A 20,566-nucleotide genomic window follows, 5' to 3' on the forward strand; every position below is an offset into this window, starting at 1 on the left:
CACACACACACACACACACACACACACACACACACACACACACACACACACCCCTCCGATGTGCTATATACCTGGGTCATTTTTTGTGTGGACTTGCTGGCTATTGAATTTTAAAATGCTTTGGCCAGTTTCTTCCTTTGTGGCATTGGAAGTGGCCCTCTCATATTATACGAGCAAAAATGGAGTTGGCATTTTTGTTGTCTTGGTCTGTTCTTTTTGTATATCATGAAAATTGTGTTTCTGTGTTGTGGAGTCTTTCCTGCCAACATGGTAGGTTCCACGGGATTTTTTGCATTACTGTGTTAATGAAAACCCTGGGGTGAAATGGTACTTCTGCTGTACATTGGGCACAACATTAGATTAAATTTGGAAGTGATCCATTATCTTACTACTGCTTTTTTTTTTTTTATTTAGCACCAAAAATATGCTACACATTAGAGGTGGTTAGATGAGACAGTGGTTGACATTAGGCAACACAAGGTTGTTAGAAAATACAGTGGTAAAAATGCCAACAGCCACTAGCACAGAATTTACATTAGTGCTACGGCCACCAGAGGGCCTCCACCAGTGTTAGCCAGAGTCAGTAACTTTGGGGATTGAAAGCTGATATGTATGCAACTCATTTACTCTCAGCCTCCTCGTTGTGCTGCACCAGTGTTAGCAGTAGTGGGTAATTCTGGGGAATGAGACCTAACCTTTAAGCCTATCCATTGCACGGCACTGCTCATCAAGTTCAGTCGTCTTGTCCTTGCATTCAAGCCTGTACATCACACATCTCCTGCCTGCATTTCTGACTTGGTCTCCTTCCATATTTCCCTACCTCCTTCCCTCACCTTCTCTGCCCTGTCTCAATACCCTGCGTGTGTCCTTCTCTCAGAAAGGGGTCACGTTAGGGGGAAAAAAATCCAGTATTGATTGGGAGGTGCTCAGATTTAAAAATTTTATTAAAGCTAATATTTAAATTATATAATACACAGGTTAAGGAAAGAGTGTCTGTACATCTGGGTATAGTGCTTAAATTATCCACAAATACAAAGTTTGGTTTAAAAGTCATAAGATACATATACTACATAATCTGCAATAATTAAAATTTAGGTGAATAAATTTAACAATACTGTTTAGATATTAGCATCCAAGTATTCAGGTACATCACTCATGAAAAGTTATGCAGAGAGTTGGATGTGGAAAGCACATATATATCAATGAGTGAAGACTGTCCCTCAGTAATTGAGAATTTAGGATAGGTTGTCCGTTAGAAAATACAATCCATCAGGGAAGTATTTCAGTTACTTTCCGACTACAGTGCTGAAGTGCTGATTCATTTCTCTTCCAAGGACGCAATTCTACTGTTTTGCATCTGAGAAGAGATGGAGGAGTAAAGAGATTGGTTGGTTGGTTTGTTTATTTGTTATATAGGACCATCAAGGTGTGGATATGCCTTTCTCAGCTGAATAGCCATGTGCTGTTATTGTTGTAACCCGTGTCCTTCTTCTTTTCCCTCCCTCTGACCTTATTCCTGTCTGGTTTTGACCCACACTTGTCATGTAATGTCAGATCTAGAAAGTTTCCATCCCTCAGTAGCAACCCTAGTCAGTCACTTCAGATGTCAAAGGGTCTGTCAAATTATCTTTTGCTGAGGATAGGTGGCCTTAAAATTAGACCTCTTCTAAGTGAAATAAAAGATGGGGCAAGGTATAAACTGTGATGGATCTCTCCAGAATGGCTTGTGTAGTGCAGAGGACCCCATTGGAGAAAGAGCCGCTCTCTTGAATGTAATCTTTCCATTCTAAATATTTTCAGAGTATTCTAGCAGTTCTGATAACAGAATGGCTGAACGGAATGATATTACAAAAGCCTTTCATCTCTTGGTTTGAAAACAGCCAAGACTTGTAATGGCCAAAAGTAATTGCATAGATGCTGTTCATCTATGTGAAATAAGTCATTTGTCTTCATCCAGTTCTTAATAGACAGGAGATCATGTTACAAAAAGTCACAATCATAGATGGTATTAATTGGAATCCTTGTTGGCTGTTTCAGCAAAGACCAACAATGGGATAGATCTGAAGATACCTAAATGTGACCCCCTGTTTCAGGGTTAAGTTGTGTGTTGATACCTGGTATGTAGATATTGTTGTTCTGTAGATAAAAGATCTAGGTCTTTTTGTGAGCATTACATTCACTCCCATTGAAAAGAAAAAAGTTATAATAATTTCTCTGCTTTTTCTAATTTAGTTTTTACTCTCCTCCTGGAAAAATCTGCATTTCAAACTGGAAGGAAAGGTACACTTTCCTTCCAGTAAAGGTGTACAGGTGTAAAGGTACACTTTAATTAACAAAAGGTATAATGGCTGAGCACAAAGTACAGAAACCACTTCAATTTGAGTGGTGAACAGGAGAGTTGTTATCTCAAAAGTGAATCCAATGAAGAGCCATTAACATTGCAGCTGACAGACAGAAGGGTTGTTTCACTTGGAGCAAGTGTTGAAATAATGATTTTTGAATCTAATTAAAATGTACACAAGAAAGAGAGGGAACCCACTAAGCCTAACTGATAATGAAGGTTTACAATCATCCTGAGAGGTAGCTAAGAGCTGGTAAGAGCAGCCAACTGTTACCTCAGAAAGAATGGCGGACAGGCCAGAAGAATTTAAATAGAAAAAAACACAATGTGCTTGCTCTCTCACTCTCTCTCTCCCCCCCTCCCCCCTCCCCCCCCCCCCAGCATCCAGGAGATACAGGGGTTTAGATGAGAATTGAGTTGTAAGGTTTAAGAAGTAAAGTGCCTGTCCTTTGTAACAAAGGTCTCGATCCTTCAGAGTCCTGAGTACTGTCCTCTCCCACTGACTTCACTTGGAGTTGGAAGAGTTCAGCACTTTTGAGGAGCACTCAGCATTTACAGGGAAGAGCACTGTTTCCTACTTGCATTACTAAAACCTATTAGCTAGTTTTCAGTAATAAGATTTCTGTATAATGCCCTTTTGTTTGCATGTCCCATCTATCACGTTTGGCCTTGTTCATAAATACTGTGTCTGTAATCCTCTTTTACTGCACTGTTTGAAGGTGGTTCACTCAGGGCTCCTTTTGTAGACACATTACCCAGCCACGTTCCTTTTAGTCAGATCTATTTGCGCCTCAGATGGAAGAAGCAGGAGAGCATTTGAACCTCTGGCTAAGCAGCCACTGAAAATACAAAACCTTTTAAGTCACAGCAAGCCCAGGATTTTTCACCACTGGGACCACCATTAAAGTTTTCTGGCTGCATTATAAGGCAACAGGTATGGGATTGGGTGCCTTGGGGAAAGAGCGCTATGACAGTGTCAAAATCCAATTAACATGTACACATTTTGAAGGAATTAGTGTAATTAAGTCAAAAATTATGCTCCGTTTAACAGTGGATTTGATATAAATCAAATTGATTTAAATCACTAGTCAGGAAAACTCAATTTAATCATGGATTCCTATATAAAAGTACATTCTTGTTAGTTGTTATAACCTTAATACATATTCTTCACAACTCAGAGATAGATATAGGTTTCATTTTTAGAAGGTACACACTATACATTTTTAAAGTGATTTATTTTGAAAACTTTTCAGAATAGTTTTACAGCTATATCAGAAAATGAATGATTGTTTGGTTATTTCATTTACCAAAGGTAATTGAAGCAGATAGTTTACCTCTCAATGACTTCATAAATATCTCCAATTCAACAGGTTAATCATTAATATTTGGAGGATAGTACCATAGAGCAGTGGTTCTCAAAGCTGGTCCGCTGCTTGTTCAGGGAAAGCCCCTGGCGGGCTGGGCTGGTTTGTTCACCTGCCGGGTCCGCAGGTTCGGCCGATCGCGGCTCCCACTGGCTGCGGTTCGCCGCTCCAGGCCAATGGGGGCTGCTGGAAGCCGCGGCAAGCACATCCCTCGGCTCGCGCCGCTTCCCGCAGCCCTCGTTGTCCTGGAGGGGTGAACCGTGGCCAGTGGGAGCCGCGATGGGCTGAACCTGCGGATGCGGCAGGTAAACAAACCAGCCTGGCCCACCAGGGGCTTTCCCTGAACAAGCGGCGGGCCGGCTTTGAGAACCACTGCCATAGAGTAACAGCTATATTTTTTGCTCAAACATGAGAATTCAAAAATAATCCAGAAGGAAGACAGGCAGTCCTTAAGAAAGAAGTATGAAATAAAAAAGTTTACCAACCTGAAGATCCTGCATGTTCAGACATGTCCTTTCATCATCTTCAATGCAGCTTCCTTCTGAGAAGGAACACTTCTCATGATGTTGTTTCATGCAGGCAACCAGGCCTTGCATTTCTTTGTTGCACTGTTTGCATTTTGCACGCATGCCTGTCTTACCCACAGGTAGAGGAACTTCATTAAAATATTCCCAAACTGGGTCTCTCTTATGGCCTGCTGCCATTATAGGTTTTCCCTTCTAGTGAGAGAATGGTATGATAGATCTCAAATCAATGAAGGCTACACTTAGAAAGACCTCAAGACTTCTGGAATATGTTGCTCAGACAGTTTCACTTTTGTTTCTGCTGCCTGTCCCTCCCTTCTCAGATTTATATCCAGACTTCTACTCCTTGTCCAGCTCTATTCCGCCCCAACAATCTTCTATTCATTGAACTTTTTGAAACTTTTCATTTTTAGAGAGAGGTAAGGGATTGACTTTGTGTACACAAATGTGCAGAGGGACAATAGGGTTGAGGTTTGTTATTTCTCACCTCTATATATTATTTATTTAAAACCATTTTTGCTGTTAACAAGCATGTTATCTCTGGAGACACAACTCCACAGTTTGAGAACTGCAAAATTAAGCATCTCTGATGGTTATCTTCTAGAGTGAGCACTGAGTCCCATTGGGTAGATAGAAAGATTAACCTAAATAATATATAGAAGCCCCTGGAACCCCATAAGATTGGGTCCCTAATCCATGAACTATTGGAACTCATTTACAAAGCTTTTCTTAAACATTACATGAATATATTGTCTCGTACTATAGAATTAGAATTTATAGTCCCTATTCCATGATGAGATATCTTTGAGCTATAATGTATCTTAATTAAAACTATCTTTAGATAGGTTTTTTTCTGCAAAAAGCATTTTATCAATAAAATCCAGTTATTTATTTATTTATTTTTAAATTGTTTGCCTAAGTTGCTCCAGGATGAACTAACTTACAACATAACATACAACAAAAAGCAGACTTGATAAACTGGGAATTCCCATTATTAAAATAATTAAATGGGAAAGACATTAGAAACAAACTGCACAGCCTGATTGTGACTAGGCAGTTTCAGTTGCTCTGCGTTTATATAACTGACATTCAGTTCTGAGATCACTGAACAGTTAGAAGACTCATGACTGTAAACAACAGTGCTTTTTAGTGTGGTCATACCAGTATGGAAACTTCTAGAAGGAGTTGGTTACCATTTAAGAATGAAGCAAAGAAATGAAGTAACTATGTGAAATAATGCAACATGATACTTCCTTTCTGATGTGATAGATTTCAAAAAGACTTTATTTTATATGGAGATAAGTGGGACCTCACATTATATTGTCACCAATAGTTTTAAAAATCTTTTCTTTCATCAGACATTAAATTTGGAAGTAGTCTGCTAAATTAGCGCAGTGGAATGTGTTCCAAGTTACTGAACTTGTCTTATGCCCTAAACGAATTAACAAACCAATAGTTTTGGGGAACTAAAGATGTGCTTCAGGGCCAAAATGAACTGTTAAGTGTTCAGTGCATCATAGGAATTGTGTTCTTCATTGACCATTTAAAGTAGAACTATTAAGAAAATTCCTTCTTGGAATCTATAGAGAGCAGACATGCCTGACTTCTTAAGTCTGGACCAGACAGCACTGACATTTTAGCCTAGAGAACAGTTTGTGTTCACAAGCTTTGTCTATTGTATGAATGCCGATGACAGTCAGATTGACTCCAAGAAGCTGGAGATTGCAGAGCCTCTCTTGGTGCCACGTGCAAGTACATTTTTGTATTCATATTGTTGTGAAATTCAGCTTGCTGTGCCAAAGGGATTTAGTTGAAATCAACCTACTTTACTATGTGCTTTTTGATTCTACAATTTCCACCTCTTCAGATGAATGTAGTATCATTTTTCTCAGGTTTTAGTGAGCTAGTTGACTGCTAATGGCACAAATAAAACAGAATTTAAACAATATTTGAGACATAAATATTATATTTCAGATTTTGCAGCTTGTTTAAACTAGTTATAGTGTGGTTGCATATAAGGAAGATTAGAGTTCCAGGACTTTTAAAAAAGATTGATTTTGACCATTGAAAAAATGACTATCCTCTTTTGGTGAAGAGAAGCTGTTACAAAGTTGTCGTGTTTTAGTAAATAAACATTTACCCTTAATGTTTAGCTGACTTTTCTCTGAGTAATCCATTATGCATTATTAAAAACTCCCCAATATGCCGTAAGTATATCAGAATGCTTATGCAGTCACATGGATCAATATTTTATAAACTCATTTTTCATATTCATGCATATAGGTAGATGAATTGAAGGAAATGTGTTGATATTGGTGCAAAATCTCAGAAAACAACACTGTAGAACAGCAGTTGTATATCAGCATTAAGGAAAATGTGTTTTGAAGAATTAATCTGGCTCCTATAAATAGGTCCGAATTTTTTTTAAATGGAATTGTTACTTTGTATTGAGAAGGGGCCCAATCCTAAAATCCTTACTCATGTGACACTGATGTCAGAGAGACTGCTTAAGTGGATCTTCATATCAAACTCAGCTACAAACCTTTTTAGCCAACACTATACAAACTTCAGCTACAAACCTTTTTAGCCAACACTATACAAACTTCAGTGTTTCCAGCTGCGGGTAGTGCCACAAGCTTCCCCCCCCCCCCGTTAAAACCACAGTTGGCTTGCCAGCATCATAAATTCTGTAACATATCAGAGTGTATTAATTACATGTTTGAAATGGGTATTCTTTGCATATTTTTTCTTTTATTTTTTGCCTGGCCACTTGTATACTGAGCCTTTGAGAGTCATTGACGTAATTTTCAATTAACTGAAGGAATGTACACCATCCAAACTACCACACCCAATCTGTTTAAGAGGACAATATTTTTTGTGTCTACATGCCCTTCAGTGTTTAGGGGAGGAAGATTTGGGGTTGAAGTCAGTTTATAGAGGAAAAATACAAGTCTAAGGCTTTATTGTTTGAGAAATCAGAATGTTTAGGCTGAAGCAGAATGCTAAAGGATCTATGGAAAACCTGCAAGGTAAGGGAAAGTATGAGCTTCTTAAAAGAAATAGCATTATTATTACTAATTATTTGAATTATGGGAGCTCTTAAGATCCCCAGTCAAGAATCATGCATCCATTGTGCCAGGTGCTGTACAGAGAAGTAATAGAGAAGAGTCCCTTCCCCATAGACTGTACAGTGTAGCATAGCCCTCAAACTTAAGAGAAGCTCTCTTATTTTTGAAATTGCTGATGGGTTTCTTAATTATGGAGTGAAAATTTATATAGATTGCATTTTTATGCAATAAAAATCCCAAATGAAAATGCTATATTTTAAGGCCAGTATTTTAAGAAAAAGCATATTTGTGATCTAAACATTGAAATTGTAACAGTTCTTTTAACTTGTTTAAATTAAAAATAAATAAATAAAAAGGAGCAGCTTTGGTGCTGTTTTTTTATTCTGTCAAGTGTTACCATTTAAAAATGTTTTCAGAGGATTATAATTTGATGGCTGCTCAAATGTGGCATAAAGAGAGAAATGGATATGGTTTTTGTTCCTTTATTATTGGCTGGTATTGCCTACCCTGCTTGAGTCCATGTCTACTGTCTGCTGGCACTAGGGTGACCAGACAGCAAGTGTGAAAAATCGGGACGGGGGGTGGGGGGTAATAGGAGTCTATATAAGAAAAAGCCCCAAATATCAAGACTGCCCCTATAAAATCGGGACATCTGGTCACCCTAGCTGGCACCCCTGCAGACTTCTCTGTGGGTGAAACTTACTTTTTTTCTCTCTCCAGCCCATTTTCCTCCAGAGTAACTAACCCAGGGTAAGAACACACACACATCTTGGGCTTGGGGCAATGAAGCATGCCTTCAATCCTAAACTTCCAAGAGGAACAATTTTGCCCATAATAAATTTACTGGCATGTTCCAGCAGAGGACTTGCCCATGATGAGATGATTTCCTTTCCAGCCTTCTTGCCACACTACTCACAGGTGGTCACACACAAACTTCACATGACACTGAGGACATAGCGTATACAGAGCTTTATTTGGAGCTTGACCTTTGTTTCTCAAAAAGAATGCTAGGGGCTATTGCCACAGCAAAAAGAGCCCTTCTTTGAAGAGACAAGCATCACCCCACACTCAAGCTTTGAGGGCCAAATCATCAGATACACTGGAACAGCACTTGGCCCTCTTATGAGCAGGGCATAGGTTCCTTTCTGCTATCTTTCCATCCTGCTGATCCTGAAGTCATTTGGTGCCAAGCCAGTAGGGCCCCCTGGATCAGGGCTTCTCTACTTTGTGCTGGTGGTGATAGTCCCCAAGAGACCATTCCTACAACCCAGGAACACCAGAGGGCAGTATGCTTCAGGGGACCAGGAGTGTGTAGCAGAGAGGAAATGGCCAGATCCTGAAGTCTTTACTCAGATTTTTATCCTTTACTGAGGATCTGGACCAAATATATCGCTGGTTTCAATTCCCTCCTCTCCCTTTCCTGTAACTTAGGCCTTGTCTACACTACGGGGGTACGTCAACCTAAGTTACGCAACTCCAGCTACGTGACTAATGTCTTTGGAGTCGACGTAGCTTAGGTTGACGTACTGCGGTGTCTACACTGTGCTGCATCGATGGAGCTCTCCCATCGCCTTACCTTACGCTTTTTGTTACGGTGGAGTACCGGAGTTGACGGGAGAGCAATCTGCGGTCGATTTTAGTGGGTCTTCACTAGATGCATCAATCGCAGCAGCGTTCCAGTAAGAGTAGACATGGCCTTACAAAACAGAACCTTTCGTATGCTCTATGGTTGTATTCAGAGTAAAATGACTAATGCATACCATATTAGCAATCATATGGATTATGGATCAACAATAAGTGTTCAGAGCATAGGCCATTACCAGGCACCGTTACATTGAGGATTAATAGTAATGTAGTTACATTTTGATGGGTCTGTTGATCTGATTTGAACTCCTTAATACTAAATGTCAATAAAAAAATTTATTTTTTTATGAAAAAAAATTACCTTCAGAAAAGAAAAAGGAAATTAAATCATAAAACTTTATTTAAAATAATATTAATGGACTCACTCACAACCTTCAAAGCTAAGAAATTCAGAGTTCAGGTTGGAAACTCAGTCCTTTGCTTTTCCTGTTTGTTATTGGAGGAATCTCCATATAATATAGTGCATGTGGCAGAGGCTGTCACATGCTTCGTGTGTTGCAATCCATAAAAACAGTGCAGTTAGGGTAAGGACAGAGTTTCAGCCCTAACTGATGCTCCTTACTCTTGTCAGACGTAAATTTTAAGGGCCACATTTTAAAACATAGGCACTAGAGATGTCTCCATAAAGCTGGATTTATGGACACTAAGATCCCAATCCTGCAATGAGCTCATCATGGACTCACCTTTGTGCGTACGGCAAACCCCACAGACTTCAGTGGGGTCTGTTCACGTGGCGCTTACTGCAGGATCAGGTCCTAACTGTGTAACCAGTTTACAAGTTTGCTGAGTGCCATCAGCTCCCAGTGAAGTTAGTGGGAAATGCACAGTGGTTAGCAGAATGCGTATCACATATATCACATATAGCTATTAGCTCATGTAAATGCAAGTTTTTGCAAGCAAGTGGGTGCATGTTCATTTGTCTGGACTTGCAGCCATGGAACTTATGTTTGCATATTTTAAATTTTTTTGTGACTTATGTTTGCTTGCTTTGGAGTTAAATGTGAGGACTTCAGTGGGCTAGGTCTGTAAAATGCAGTAGTGTTGTGCCATGTGTATTATTTGAGCACTGAGCCAGGGACTTTTTGTTTCATCTGTGATTCACGTTTTGCTGCAATGATTCAGTGCTCTATAAACCATTGAAATGTACTGCTTTGTATAAGCCAGCGTATAGTACTTCATGCAACAAATAGCTGCCTGTGCTGTCAGGATATTATGGCAATATGGTAGCAGTAAATTTATTTAACTCAAAGTAAAAATTTTCAGAATAATCGTTTTCAATTTTAAAAATATTACTTAACTACGTGCTTCATAACAAACTCTAGGCTGACTTAAAATAATGCAACCCATACACTTCTGTGAGGTTGCACAGAGTTTGAGTGTAGAATTTGGCCCTCTACATGTATTGATAAGGAACACTTGTCATTTTGTGGTCATTTTGCTTATTATATCAATTTATGGTGCCCATAGTGTTGTATCTTGGCACAGGCAAGACAAATAATTTTCTAAATTACAAGGCCATATAACTGTCATGCACAACAGTAAACTAAATGTAAATTTTTAAAAAAAGTAATATGCTGTTTTTTTCTTAGGGAAATTTGTTCAGCAAGTGAATAGCATAGAACAGGAATGTGACTGAAAAGTCAGTCACCGCTGGTTCATTATTTGTGCCCTGCATAGTATAATGGCTGAATGTTATATAGACGAATTATGGATTTCATGTCATTACATCACACTGAAAAGTCAAAGGAAAGGGACAGTTACTAACGCAAAGGGAACGAGGGTCAGGGCGGAAGTAGTGTGTGAGACATGACCTTATCTGAACTGATTGCGGATGCCTTTATGGCAAGAGATACTGACAGTCAAAGCATAGTGGGAGATCTGGGTTCAAATTGGGCTTGGAGAAGAGTAAAATAACTTTGCCTCAAGGATAGTGGGTGTTCATTCACATCACAGAACTATCGCTTAGTTTGGCAGTATCTGCTCAGGAGAGGCTGGAACAGCAGGAGAGTGATGCTAACGTGGCAGGCCCAGAAGTGCTTTGGCAGAGCTGTTTGATTATGCTCACTTTTTGCTGTTCTTACAGGTATTTTCAGTTCCTCACTTTCATAAAGGCAATACTGTGCAGGTCAAACCACCAATAGAAGAGGGAAAAAGATAAAAGGCCAAGTTACCCAGTAAAACACACTCCAAAGTAAAATGAATTCTGGTATCTGGCTGGCTAACAAATACAAGATCAAACATCTGTGTGCCAGATATACAAGATTCTGTGTGCGCCACTGCTGAGTTGTCTGCACAAGATGCTATTTTCTTTATTTAAGGCAGATTTGGTAGGGGATCTATTGGGGGGAGAGTCAATATTAAATTTCAGACTCAATATTTTTCTTTTTTCACGGTGCTCTTTTTCCACTTCCTTTCTTCTAGGGGCTTTCCCCTACTCATTATTCACAATGGTGTGGTTCTGAACTCTATGCCCTAGAGTTTGTTTAATTAGGTAGCTAGGACAGCCCAGTGGACAGCACATCATCGCAATTAAATAGCTTTCCTGATAGTCTTGCAGAGGCTCCCCTGGTGTTTACAGTCTTCATTGTAAACTGTGCAATGTTTATAAGCTCTGCAGGGGCAACTGTGGAGCTTCCAAGCTGTGTTCCTGTCTCTGCAGAGCTACGCCCCAGGGTGACTCCTGAGCCTCAGCAAAGCAGGCAGCTCCCTCCATGGCCCTTTTTCTCTAGCAGCCCTCCTCTCATGTGTCTGAATGAGCAATGGCTGCTCCCTGGGTCTTGAGCAAGTGTGTGAGAGGCTGGGAAGGCAGAGAGATGGAGTTTAAAATTTCTTCAGAATTTCTAGTCCCCGTGGAATTCTAAATCTCAGTGAGCTTCACTAAAGCCATGCCCTATGAACCCCCTTACCGCAGGATAAGTGTCAACAGTTTTTTACCTTGAAATTCCTTAGTTAGTAAAATGATTCCTTAGTATGTAACTGACCTCTCTCTACTTACCAGCTTTTGCCTTTTACTTAATTATTCCACCCATGTCCCTTCCCAATCACCCAATAATACCAGTTGCCCCCCGTTTGTTTGATTCTCTTACATCAGTCTTCACAAGCAGCTATCCTGAACTCATTCATAAGTCCACTACTACTGCCTCCTTCAAATTCCTTCTCAAATATTCATTTTTATCATCAGCCCCACTAGAAATTAGCCTATTGTAAAACTACAGTAAAAATAGCTAGGCCAAGGGCCAGTTAGGGATAGTGTGTATTTATAAAGGGGAGGGGAATTGACTGTATGTTAAATCCCTCCCCCCATTCCCAATTGCGACTCTTCATTTGTGGATTATCCTCTTAAGGGCAGGGATTTATTTCTTTGTGCATGGACAGTGCCTAGCATATTGTGAGTGCTTCCATGATTCCAACAATACATAAATAATAATTTATATAAAAATGTGTATGTGCGAGGAGGGGTTGGTATCATTAAATGCAGGGCCGTCCTCACCCATACTCAAAGTACGCAGCTGTGTAGGGCACCAGGAAATTTGGGGCACCACATTTCCTGGTGCCCTGCGCAGCTGCGTGCTGCTCCAGCCTCTGCCCCGCCTCTTCCCCAGGGCCCCTGTCCCTGCTCTACCACAGCCCCATCCCCACTCCACCCCTTCCACAAAGCCCCCGCCCTGCTCCGCCCCCACCCTGCCTCTTCCCGCCCCTGCTCCACCCCAGCCCCGCCTCTTCCCACCCCTGAGGACTGCAGCAGGGCCGGGCCTGCACTCACCGGTGGCGGGAAGTGAAGCGACCTGGCCCCAGCCACATTGCTGGTGACTGCTGGTGGGCGGTTCCCCCCGGCCCCCACAGAGGCCCGCGCCCGCCCCCCCACGGGGGAGGGAGGCTGCGTAGGGCCCCAGAATAGCTAGGAATGGTCCTGATTAGATGCAGGAGAAATGAAGCCCAGTGCTTGCATTGGGGCCTGTGAATAATTGTTAATGTTGAGAAGTTGGCAGTGTCCAAATAAGGTGTTTGGGAGTTTGCTGGTGACTTGTCTACATTATGGTGAGGACTTAACCGAACATTCACTACCTGATGATGTCATTCTCTCTGTGCGGGAGCTACTATTATCTAGAGCTGAGTGGAAAATGGCTTTCCTGTCCTATGAGAATTTTTGAGATTTTGAAAAGTTTTCCCATTCTGAATTGGGATGAAAAGTCAAAATCTCAAAACTTAAATGAGCCAACAAGCTGATAAAATTTTCAGATCAGGTTCATCATAGCAATTTTGAAATGTTTTATTTCAATTTTGACCTTTTAAACATTTCCCCCCCCTTTAGTATATGTTAACTAAAATTTCTGAACTAAAAGTCATTTCAAATAAAAAAACCTAACCTTTTTCTTTCTAACATGTCAAAGTGGGATGTTTCAAAATTGTCAAGTTGGGAGGGAGGGGGTTCAATTTTTTTATTTCAAATCAGGAGATTTGTTGAAACTAACCTGTGAACGGTTTCAATTTTCATGAATTGTCATTTTCCAATGAAATTGTTTTTTGTTAGAAAATTCCAACCAGCTCTTCTTTTATCCCCCCCTAGTACAGATGTGAAAACTGAAGTTCAGAGAGGTGAATGACAAAGTTTTTAAATTTGGATGTCTAATATTAGACACCAAAATCTATATCTAGCCACCTATATAAAATTTCCAAAGGTGCTGAGCACTCCATACCTTTCATTGAAGCTAACAGGCACCGCATCTCTGGATTAACGTGCCTAGAAAACTATGTTTTAAAGTTTTCACTTGTGCAATTGGAGTAAGACTACAGAAAAAGAATCTGAGCGAGAGCTAGGATTAGTTTCTTACTCTTACCCTGTTAGGTACTGCTGCCTCTTATGCTGTGCTGGCCACTCACCAGAGGAGTTGGCTCTGCTGCAGGCAGCTGGCTGGTAGGAGTTCACTAGGTTGCCATCAGCAGTAGCTTAGGTGGCACTGCCCTCTACAGCTATAAACTAAATTGGTTTCTTTACAGAAAGTAAGGGACCTATGGCTATAGGATTTCTGGACCCCAGAGATCAGGCCTGCATCACTGTTAGGGAGCTGTAAATAACTTGTGATCTTTAGAAAAAAAATCAGTGGAAAGCTTTCAACCCTAGTGATTCACGTCACTTTATGGTCTCAAGGTTTTCTTTACAAAGAAAAGAACTAGAAACTTTTCTTTTCCTGTGAAAGTTTAGATTCTCCTTTACATTGCTTGGTCTCTCAATTTAGGGGGGAGGGGTCTTAGCTGGGAGTTTGGGGCCATCTCTGCTGAAAGATCATGTTTCCTACTTATACATAAGATGCTTGGGAAGAAATGAGTTGCCTGTTGGGAGCAGATTTTTTTTTTTTCTTAGGACCTGTCTCTAACATTTGTGCCATTGTGAAATTGTGTGCGTGCTCTCTCTCTCACGCACCCACTCTCACTCTCTCTTTTGTTGCCTCTGATGTAATTTCTCTGTGGACAGGACCTGAATGTTTCATAGATAAAAAATAAAGATTTTATGAAGATTCACAGTTGGAAAAATATTTTTGTTGTTTTATTTAAAGGACGATGGTGAATTAGCGCTAACATTCCAAACTTCACTGCTCTTAAAAGTCAAACCATACTAACTAAATGGCATAAATGTTATGCCACTGGTATGAATTGTCTAAAATCGGCCTATGGGTAGCAGATATCCTGTGGTGATTCTTTTACTTTCAGAGGGAATTAAAACCATTTGGATTCTGTTTCTGTCTTTGTTAATTTATGGACTTGTGTTTGCCTTTCATTTACTCTGAAGTTACTAGCCTCTTTCTCTGGCTTTTGCTGTTTTGTACAACAGCATCCCTTTTCATCCCTTGAGGGAAAAGAATACTAAACACGGGGAATAAATGAGGGGTTAGTATCCCTATAACTTCTGCTATGGAATGGCATAATGATGATTACAATAGAAATACTTTGCACATACTATTATAATTACTATTATGAAACACTTTTCAGCTTCAAAATGATGTACAAACATCAACTAATTAATCCTTTACCTGCCATTGCCAAGATTTTCATTAGCTAAATAGTGTTGTCATTTGAAACCTCAGGTTCGTTAACCCACTTTCCTGTTTTCTGTGATTTTTTTTTTTTTCCTTCTCACAAGCTGTTGAATACTACTTGCCTATTTATTTTCCAGGTTCCATGTTTTTTTCAAGAGAGCAGGGTGTTCTTTGTGTACTACTAGAGTCCTGTGAACTGCAGATGTATCTTTGTAATGGGCGTACCACTCTCAAGCTTTGTGTCATGCTGACCTTCTTTCTATAGACTTGATGCCCTTACCTTAGGACACTCCTACGCATGGAACTTTCCTGCCTACATCACTGTCACTCTTACATGGATCTGAGAAGTCACTGTGGAGCTGTGCAGGTTGCTTCCTGGGCTTACATTGCTCATTGCTGCAGGGTTTTTTTATTGCAGTGCAGACATATCCATAGAGGGCATATCTGTGCTGCACACTAAGCCCAAGTCTGTGGGACTTGGGCTTGTAGACTCAGTGTTTCCAAGTCCACGCTTGAGTGTTCACACTTCCCTCTAAACCTGGGTTTACAATTGCTGAACCCAGGTCACTCAGCCTTGCTAACGCATCCATACTGCATTATGCACACTTTTTGACTCAGGTCTGTCGCTTCACCTGCATCCACATTGCAAAGTGACAGGGTTTGGACTCCAATCTGAGCTCTGACCCTTATTAGAGACCTAGGACCCAGGTCCTCAGTGCTTGCTGAACTAAGTCAGATGGTTTTGTGTGTGGAGGGAAGACGGGCTTGGACTCTGAGTCAGAGCCTGAGGTGCATAGCGTGCAATGCAGACATACCCAGAGTGTATGTCTGTAATTGAGGAGAGGGGATCCATTGATCCCAGATGGAGAAAACTTTGCTTATTGAAGGGCTACTAACTTTGTACTCCTACCATCACTGCATGACGTTTCAAAAACTGATGAGCAAGACAATCCCCTGATGACAGACTTGTTTTTTTACACCTTTACTTAGAAGAAGGTAATATGAGAAAGTAAGAGCAGCAGATGCTAATGTGTTTGTGAAAGTTTCACAAATGGTGATCAGACTCCAATCAGGGCTTTGCTAAAGGGGAGCTCTGTGACTCAGTGTTACAATACATGTAGCATGAGAGGGCAGAAGGGAAAGGACACTCAATTCTTCCCAGCAGTTAGCATTGAGCTGCTATTTACGAATAAAGTAATAGCAGGAGTAAGATTCGGTGCTCTGTCTTGATTTGTCTATCAAGCGTGGTATTCCATAATTAATAGGTTAGTAGATTCAGTTCTTTAAATTTAGGATATATTGAATCAGATACTCTGGACCTCTTCGAAAGAATTGAGAGTAAGATCCACTCTGCCCCATGTTGTCTGTTTTTTAAACTGAAAATAGTCTACAAAGTGGGATTCTGAAAGAATTTAGCAGTATGATATTTGTGTGGGTGTATTATAGAGCCAGGATTGCTTTTCAGACTGTCTTGTACTTCTGTTTAAAACACAGGTGGAAATGGCAACCAGTTGGTTTAGGTACAATACTTGTCTCATAGTCTGGTAATTTGCAGTCTTCAGTTAAATGTGCTGTGTGCGCATCATTAGTTAAGATTGATTATTCTTAGTAATGAAAAGGAACCTATTCATTTAACTTACGTAAATGTAACAGAAAATTTTATTTTTAATTTATTTTTCCTTCATCTGATTTGCAGCTGTTATGGTTATAATGCAGTGATAAGTGTAGCATGATTTACTTAATTATATCAGGCCAACCTACAGCTAGTTTTCTGTTTGGGAAAACCTTATCAGACAGGGCTTTTAATACATTTTTGTTACTGTATTTTAGCAGTCATCTGTGCACTATGTGCTCCAACATATGGAGAGGGACACAGTATGATATCTTTAGAGACTATGAACAAACTAGAAATTTTTTGATGGCAGCTCATCACTACAAGAACCTAAATGTCTGTGTCTACCAGAGGATCGTTTTCAGGCCTAAGTATATATGCAATGTCTCTTCTGCTCCACTGATAACAAGTTTAGCTCAGCCAGCATGCACTATTCAAGGACAGAGGAATCTGCATTGTCTTAACTCACTTACATTGATAAATTAAATTTTAGGATTTGTTTAATGTACCAATATTCCTCCATCCCTGACATCATAGTAGAAAAGAAAATATAATCTGTCTACTATCCATCCTTCCATCCATCCAGTTATCTATCTAATGTGTCCATCAAATTAATTAAAATTCGTACCCAAACATTTTTGTTTTGATTTCATGTACTTTGGGGGCAGATCTTCAGCTGGTGTTGCAGCTATAACAGTTTATAACAGCTGAGGATCTGCCCCCAACGAATTTCAGTGTTTACAGTTTTTTAGAAATTGTACCAGAGCTTAGAAGCTTTGATGGCTCAAAGGATTTTTTTCTTTTTCTTTTTTTATATTTGTGACTTAAAAAAAAAAAAAAAAAGGGGGGGGGAATAAAGAATAAGACAGAGAATATCTTATTGCTCTTATATAAATCCATGGTACACCCACATCTTGAATACTGCACACAGATGTGGTCTCCTCATCTCAAAAAAGAGGAGACTAAGGGGGGATATGATGGAGGTATATAAAATCATGATAGTGTGGAGAAAGTGAATAAGGAAAAGTTATTTACTTGTTCCCATAATATAAGAACTAGGGGCCACCAAATAAAATTAATGAGCAGCGGATTTAAAACAAATAAAAGGAAGTTCTTCTTCACGCAGCACACAGTCAACCTGTGGCGCTCCTTGCCTGAGGAGGTTGGGAAGGCTAGGACTATAACAGGGTTTAAAAGAGAACTAGATAAATTCATGGAGGTTAAGTCCATTAATGGCTAATAGTCAGGATGGGTAAAGGATGGTGTCCCTAGCCTCTGTCAGAGGGTGGAGATGGATGGCAGGAGAGAGATCACTTGATCATTACCTGTTAGGTTCACTCCCTCTGGCATTGGTCACTGTTGGCAGACAGGATACTGGGCTAGATGGACCTTTGGTCTGACCCAGTATGGCCATTCTTATGTTCCTAGTACTAAATACCTATCTTTAGAACCCTGAAATACATGCATTATAAACTTCAATTCTAAATCAAATATTTGTATAATACTTACAGAACAATAGAAGCATCCTAATTTCAAGGAAAATTGTAAAATGATAGCTATTGCTTTATTGTTAGTAGATGTATATGCATTGTTTTTCTTCTTCTTAATTTCCTCTCATATTATCTTCTTGGAAGACAAAGAAGAGCCTGAATCAAAAAGTAGAGATTTTGTCTCACAGTAACTGAGACTATAATACATACAATGTGAAAATACTAGTAGGACAAGAGATATCAGCTAATAATAGGTTATAAAACACTGATGAGATAGCAGATCAAGGGATCCTGCTAGATTAACATTTGAAGTTTCTCTATAAATTGCATTTAGTATGAATACTTTCAGTCAGATTTGTATCATCCCTGTGACAGCTGTAATGATGCCAACTAATGGTAAAATCTTTTGGACAACAGTACTGACCTGGCCTGAATGGGTATGTTCTTATGTTTTTATTCTTCTGCTAAAAGGGTATATATTTCAGAACCCAGAAGAGGTAGGAGTGGTTTGCTCTGTTTGAGCACCCTCAACTCCCATTGTTTTCATTTTGCTTGGTTACTAATCATTACTCATTATAGCTGGTCAAAACTTTTTCATCAAAACTTATGTTTGACCAAAAATGGCCTTGTTTTAAAATGAAAAATTTCATGGAAAATTTCCATTTTGTTTGAAAATGTCCAGTTTCTCAATGAAACCCCTCCACCCCCCAGTCAAAAATGTTCATGCTTTTGTTGTTGGTTTAAGAAAAGAAAATTTACACGGGGGGTGGGGGAAGTTTTGCTTTCTTTCAGAATTGCTCATGGTAAATACCATTTTACAACCAGCTCTACAAATCATGGCATGGCATGTTTGGACAGAAGCCACATTTAGCCAATCATGTCAGAAGCATGCATCAGAGAGTAGCATTCAGCCCAGTAGCATCAGCAAAAGCATAAACGCTTCCCTTTTGTTCTCAGAGGATCTTATTCTCCAGGATGCTGGGCACCTCCCAAAAGAGCCTGAGAGTTCTTGACTCTTTGGGTAGGAAAGATAGAAAATGTGGCAAAAGACCACCTGGGCTTAACCACGAGATCTTGCATGATCTAAAAAATCAAAAGGAGTCATATAAAAAATGGAAGCTAGGACAAATTACAAAGGATGAATATAGGCAAACAACACAGGAATGTAGGGGCAAGATTAGAAAGGCAAAGGCACAAAATGAGCTCAAACTAGGTATGGGAATAAAAGGAAACAAGAAGACTTTTTATCAATACATTAGGAAGGCCAAAGACAGGGTAGGCCCACTGCTCAGTGAGGAGGGAGAAACAGTAACAGGAAACTTGAAATGGCAGAGATGCTTAATGACTTCTTTGTTTCGGTCTTCACCGAGAAGTCTGAAGGAATGCCTAACATAGTGAATGCTAATGGGAAGGGGGTAGGTGTAGAAGATAAAATTAAAAAAAAAAACAAGTTAAAAATCTCTTAGAAAAGTTAGATGCCTGCAAGTCACCGGGGCCTGATGAAATGCATCCTAGAATACTCAAGGAGCTAACAGAGGAGGTATCTGAGCCTTTAGCTATTATCTTTGGAAAATCATGGGAGACAGGAGAGATTCCAGAAGACTGGAAAAGGGCAAACATAGTGCCCATCTACAAAAAGGGAAATAAAAACAACCCAGGAAACTACTAAAGCCAGTTAGTTTAACTTCTGTGCCAGGGAAGATAATGGAGCAAGTAATTAAGGAAATCCTCTGCAAACACTTGGAAGGTGGTAAGGTGACGGAATAGCCAGCATGGATTTGTAAAAAACAAATCATGTCAAACCAATCTGATAGCTTTCTTTGATAGGATCACGAGTCTTGTGGATAAGGGAGAAGCGGTGGATGTGGTATACCTAGACTTTAGTAAGGCATTTGATACGGTCTCGCATGATATTCTTATCTATAAACTAGGCAAATATAACTTACATGGGGCTACTATAAGGTGGGTGTATAACTGGCTGGATAACCATACTCAGAGGGTAGTTATTAATGCTTCCCAATCCTGCTGGAAAGGTATAATGAGTGGAGTTCTGCAGGGGTCTGTTTTGGGACCGGCTCTGTTCAATATCTTCATCAACAACTTAGATATTGGCATAGAAAGTATGCTTATTAAGTTTGCAGATGATACCAAACTGGGAGGAATTGCAACTGCTTTGGAGGATAGGGTCAAAATTCAAAATGATCTGGACAAATTGGAGAAATGGTCTGAGGTAAACAGGATGAAGTTTAATAAAGACAAATGCAAAGTACTTCACTTAGGAAGGAATAATCAGTTTCACACATACAGAATGGGAAGAGACTGTCTAGGAAGGAGTATGGCAGAAAGGGATCTAGGGGTTATAGTAGACCACAAGCTAAATATGAGTCAACAGTGTGATGCTGTTGCAAAAAAAGCAAACATGATTCTGGGATGCATTAACAGGTGTGTTGTGAGCAAGACAGGAGAAGTCATTCTCCAGCTCTACTCT

At 39.9% G+C, this 20,566-nt stretch overlaps 1 protein-coding gene across 5 annotated transcripts in view; it reads left to right on the plus strand.

Annotated features, from left to right (window-relative positions):
- AOPEP (aminopeptidase O (putative)) overlaps positions 1-20,566 on the plus strand; it is a 310,109-nt gene that overhangs the window by 233,611 nt on the left and 55,932 nt on the right. The gene's annotated exons all lie outside the window — the stretch shown is intronic.

This window comes from Terrapene carolina, unplaced genomic scaffold, assembly GCF_002925995.2.
Source record: "Terrapene carolina triunguis isolate 2854851 unplaced genomic scaffold, T_m_triunguis-2.0 Scaffold113, whole genome shotgun sequence".
Taxonomy (NCBI): Eukaryota; Metazoa; Chordata; order Testudines; family Emydidae; genus Terrapene; species Terrapene triunguis.